This window comes from Cibotium barometz, chromosome 59 (genome assembly GCF_041138505.1).
Source record: "Cibotium barometz isolate CiBa-2024 chromosome 59, ASM4113850v1, whole genome shotgun sequence".
NCBI lineage: Eukaryota > Viridiplantae > Streptophyta > Polypodiopsida > Cyatheales > Cibotiaceae > Cibotium > Cibotium barometz.
This window is the reverse complement of record NC_141104.1, coordinates 35,537,007-35,543,006: the sequence shown is the minus strand read 5'-3', so window position 1 is coordinate 35,543,006 and position 6,000 is coordinate 35,537,007.

Here is a 6,000-nt window from a genome sequence, read left to right as displayed (position 1 = left end):
TAGGCTTTCATAGAAGTTACAAACTAGTATGACATTCACTTTTCCACATCTAATGGATACATTTAGGCAATGTGAAAGCTCATCATCGGCATCGTTTTTGCTAAGATAAGTTCCAGACTTCAAAGCCTTTATTGACTGGTACATATGCGATGGGCAAGAAAATCTAGTGGGACACTTAAAACCCTTACAATTTTATTTTTTTTATGCAAGAGGAAATTCTGGTAATGCAATACAAAAGTCCATCCAAAATCACTCGATTGGATGCCAAAAGAAGGAGGAATTGAGTTGTGGAAGAGAGACAATGAAGGGAAACCAATGCTACCATTAGGTTGCCCTGATGTGGTGCCTATAGTTGACTATGTGAGAGACAGTCTAACAGTGGTTCAAGGGATCAGGGACTACCTAGAGTTTTGTAAAAAGTGGTTGCAAAAGAAGGGAAAGGAAGTAGCATGCACACAATACATTGAGCTACTTATTTCATACTGGAAGAATATAGTTGATGAGCTATAGAAGCCAACAAACAAGTGTGTTGGGAGCTACAGAGGGTTTTGGCCAAAGACTACAGGAATCTACCATATGCAACAAATAGAAGATGAGCTAGATGAGTTCTTAGGATACGAGGAGTGGAATGACCACTATTGTAAGTGTGAGGCCAAAGGATGTTTTTAAACCACACATTGATGTGTGCAAAAAGGTGACTTTGTTCTTGTGAGGCTAGGAGAGCCCGAGTTCCCAATATGGCTAGGAGTTGCAAAGTCAAATGTTGAGCTGGATAGCTCATCCCCTAACTACAAGAAAGTGTTCATTCAATATTGGGCACCAAAACATAGAAAGAAAAACCTTCCAATAGCCGAACTATATGAAGGTTGTTGGGAAAACAACTTAGCAGACCCAAAGCAATGGGAATTTGTTGATGCTGTGGTTTGTTCATGGATTCCAAGATGCAAAATAATTCTAGAAGCATTCAAAATACCAACCAATGCAATGGAGAAAGCGTAGGCTATATTATTGGTAGCAATTGAAAACTATATTACTTGTGTTCCTCCTATGATATATTTTGGCTCACACATTATTCTGGATAATTCCCAATTGATTTTGTAGTTTCCCATATGCTTTTATTTCTAATTTCAAGTATGGTGAATGGTAATGACTATGGCCACATGGTCATACAGGTTTTTATCTAATTGTTTGTACACACCATATGACCTTTGTTTTCTTAATTGAATTGGAGTATATTGTTGTGTGCTATTCTTTGATGTTGCTTTTATAACAATATGTAGATACAATGGATCATATATGGATGCTAGGGATTTATCAACTCTTTTATCAAAGGACATCATTGTATGAGGTGTTTGTCAACACCTGAATCAACATTGACTCTTTACAACAACAAAAAAAGGTGTTTCTTAACACCCCAATTTCATGAGAAGCTATCTCTTTGCCTACAAAGTGACCAACCAAGTCAAAAATCCTACACATAACTTTCTAAGTTAATTAAAAAAGTCCCAAACTATATGTAAATTTTTCAAATTTAATGGAAAAAAAGGGGTAAGGGGACCTCGAAATTGGTCCCAAAGTTGTGGGATTTTCCCAAATTATCTACAATGTTGTTAGTGGGTGAAAGCACGCATAGGTGGTTTGCTTTTGTTGCTTAAAAGTACATAGTTTTTGTTGCTTAAAAGTACATAGTTTTTGGGACTGAAAAAGTGGGTCCTTTGTTCCAATTAGAATGTTAAAAAGGGAGGTTGAAATTTTGTGAGGTGAAATTTGTGGGTCTTAGCATTTAATGATTTAGTAACACAATTAGTTGTATTGCCTAATATTTACATGTACCTAATATTTGCATGTCATTACTCTCTCTCTCTTTCTCTCTCTCTCTCTCTCTCTCTCTCTCTCTCTCTCTCTCTCTCCCCATTCTGTGTTCTCTCTCTTTCTATCTCACATTTCACAAGCATTGGTGTCCTTTCGATGTACCCTATCTACATCACTTTTCTCTTCAATTGCATCAGTTTCCATTTGTCGCTTAGAACAGGTACATCAGTGTTTTATCTTTGTTTTCATTTATGCACAACATTCTTCTCTTTAACTGCATTACTGTGTTGTGTGGAGATTCAGTGAGCTACCGGGGGTGTGTTATTTTGTACATGTGTGTATATGACTGCATGTTTAATCATGCATATGTATATGCATGTTTAATCATGCATATACATATTTTAATCCTGTGTTTCTATTTCTTTAGGATGAAAACTCCTACAAAAGGAAAGGATTCAAAGGGTACACCTACCAAGGCAAAGAGCATGAAACCAGACTCATCTATCAAAATAGGTCTTCTTATTGGTTTTTGTGTTTGGCTTTATTTATCAAATTTGGTTGATTTGTAAACATGCATATTTAATTTTACACTTAGGTGGACTGTACCCAGAGTGTCTTTTCCCAGGCAAACAAAGTTTTGTATGACAAAGGAAGATTTTAATCTAGAATATGGGCTGATCTTAGAAGGGCAAGACCTAAAGCTTCTCATTGATGATGATTTTATCGATAAGGAGTGGTTGTGTGTACGGCTTCTAAAGCGGTACTAGAATGAGAAACACCACCTAAAGGGGTTGAGGCAAGAATTATATGAAGCATGTGTGCTTTTGTATCTCAAAGTATATCAGGGAGCTCCTCTGAACAGTGACCTTACTGTACATTTTGCACGCAGATTCAAATGGCAAAAGTGCAAAAGTAGTACAAATTCTGATAACCTAGTGGCATGGGATGTGTTCGCTTGAGAGTGTCATCAAAACAATACGCCAGCAAAATAAGTTAGAAAGAAAGATGGAGAAATGGAGGTTGAGTAACGGACCATGCTTTACACCTAAAGTGAACCTTGAAGAATGTATGTCACATGGAGAAACCAAATCTATGAGTGAGGGTGATGAAAAGCCTAAATTTTCTATAGGTGGAAAGAGACCTAGCCATGAGAGGGCATTTCGCTCTATGTCAACTTTTGGAATGTCTACATCATGCACAACGGTACCTGCATCAATTGCAAACTTATCAGCTGTGAATAATATGATGAATATTATGGTTGCAAAGTTGAAAGGGAAGCGACAATGATGAGGTAAAAATTGCATTAGAACAGCCAAAAACAAGGAGAGATGAGCAGGCTGGGGTGCTACGAGGGGCCAGCAAGTTACTCGAAAGGTTGAAGAAGGATATGGAGGAGTTACAGCTACATAAGGCCGGATTGGTTCCAAATGAGGATGTGATTCTTAAGCTTGAGACCATCATATTATTCAGAAAGAGGAACTAAGAGACATGGGATTCAATGATCAAGTTACAAATCATGAAGTGCTAGGAAACAAGGTAGCTGAATTTCAGGAATGTATTTTTTTATACTAGCATAGTAACACTTAAAAGTAATGTACACTGAGCTTCGATCACTTTTTAGTGCTTTTCCACTACCACTTTTTTATGGTATTTCACATTTAAAAAGTGGTGTGTACTAGTACTAAAACGTGGTAAATTACACCACTAGAAAGTGGTGCCACAGCACTAATTGAAGTAGTGGTATTACGCCACTTAAAAGTGGTTCCCAACCACTGAAAAGTAGTACCTAACCACTGAAAAGTAGTGCCTTACCTGAAATGTAGTGCACAACCACTGGAAAGTGGTGCCTAACTACTAAAAAGTGGTACCCAACCACTGTATTGGAAAGTACTAACAAATGTTTATATTGGCAGGCTGAGTATGACACCCTATCAGGGGATGTAGAAGTGGGACACCCTATCAGGGGATGTAGAAGTGGCAACATCCCAACTTAGGTTTTTGGAGACCATCATTCATCTGCTGAAGGATATGAGAATCTCGGTCCTTCCTATCAAACCTCTTGTGTGCAGTCGGGTTCTGTTGGTAGCACTATTAACCTGGATGAATGTGTTGCGTGCAGCATTTCTATCCTACAGGATGTTATTACTGGTGTCTACATACTGCCATGTTGACACCCATACCATCCACTTTGCTTTTCAACGGCTTGTAAGTGTACTAGAGCAAATGTTTTTCATTTGAATGTGAGAAAACATTCGATGATGCTGTGAAGTTAGTAACACCTAGCGCTACACAAGTAGATGAGTATACTAGCACAAGTACTAGATGTTGGCATTCATCATCATATCTAGTTTGTTTAATGTTCATTTTTTGATAACTTTTAAATTTTCCATGTAGAAGGAGAGAAAGTTCCCATGGAAGCATCTCCTTATGATGGTACAAGTAAAGATTCTATGTGAAATTTCCTTCAAATTACTTATCTTTGAATTTTCATTTAACTTATTTTGACCTTTATTACATTGCTTCAGTAGTGGTGTAGTACTCTTCAATAGTGTTGTACTTTTCAGCAATAGTTTTCTTGCAACATGAAGACCATTTTTTAGTACTTTCTAGCAGTGATGAAGTGCTTTTCAGTAGTGCTAAAGACATGTCGTGTGGTGCTTATGCTACTTCTCATAGTAAGAAAGTATAAAGTTTCATACCTACATGATGATGCTTCTAGCAATGATAAAGTACTGTTGAATCATATACTTGTAATCAAATGTTCCAAATGACCTGCAGAGAAGATCTATGACAAGAGATGAAAATCTCTAGAGACTGTAGGAAGAGAGACCTTCATTCATGTACGAAGAGAGACCTGTAGTAGCAAGAGATGAAAAGCTCTAAAGGCTGTACGAAGAGAGACCTTCATTCATGTGAGAAGAGTCTAGACCTGTAGCATAGCTCGCTCAGAGAGAGAGAGAGAGAGAGAGAGAGAGAGAGAGAGAGAGAGGTGCCAAGAGCGACCTGTAGCATAGCTTGCTCATAGAAAGAAAGAGAGAGAGAGAGAGAGAGAGGTGCCAAGAGCGACCTGTAGCATAGCTTGCTCATAGAAAGAAAGAGAGAGAGACCTTCATTCACGTGGAAAGAGAGACCGGTAGCATAGCTCGCTCATAAAAAGAAAGAGAGAGAGACAAGTCTACTTTTAGTAAGTTGCATTCAAGTGCGTCAGTCTAACTGTTGCTAAAGATAGAGAGTGAGAGAGCGGGGCAACGCTAGCTCTATTTTCAGTAAGTTGCATTCATGTGTGGCAACTAACCTTTGCCAAATCGCCATGCAATTACTAGTGTGACCAGCAACTTGAATTTGTCAAATTTAGACTTTTTAGTACTTTTCAAAGCCTAATTTTAAGTGCCGAAAATTGATGTCCTTGGCATTCCTTTCTAGGCCACCTATACGTGCTTTCACCCTAGTAGTAGTAGTGGTAGTGGTAGTGGTAGTGGTAGTATATATGTATATATATATATATATTACCATATATATATATATTACCATATACATATATATATATATATATATATATATATGTATATATATATGTATATGTATGTATACATATATATATATATATGTATACATACATATACATATATATATATGTATACATACATATACATATATATATATATATACATATATATATATATATGTATATATATATATATGTATATATATATATATGTATATATATATATATGTATATATATATATATATATATACTATATATACTATATATATAGTATACATATATGATATACTACTATATATATCTCTAATTCTCTCTATTTCTTTCAAACACCCAGGGATCTCTCTCTCTCTCTCTCTCTCTCTCTCTCTCTCTCTCTCTCTCTAACTATCTCAATTTCTCTTACTTTCTCTAGCTCTCTCTATTTCTCTTGAATTGACCAAGTCTTTCTCTCTCTTTCTTTACCATTCTCTAACTCTCTCTCTAACTTTCTCTAACTCTCTCTACCTCATTCTGACTCCCTCTATCTCTAAGGCTCTCTTTACCTCACTCATTCACTCACTGTCTTTCTCTCTCTAACTCATTCTGGGGTTGACTCTCTCTCTAACTCTCTCTTTACCACTCTCATTCACTTATTGTTTATCTCTCTTTCTACCTTTCTCTAACTCACCCTCTAAGTGTCTCT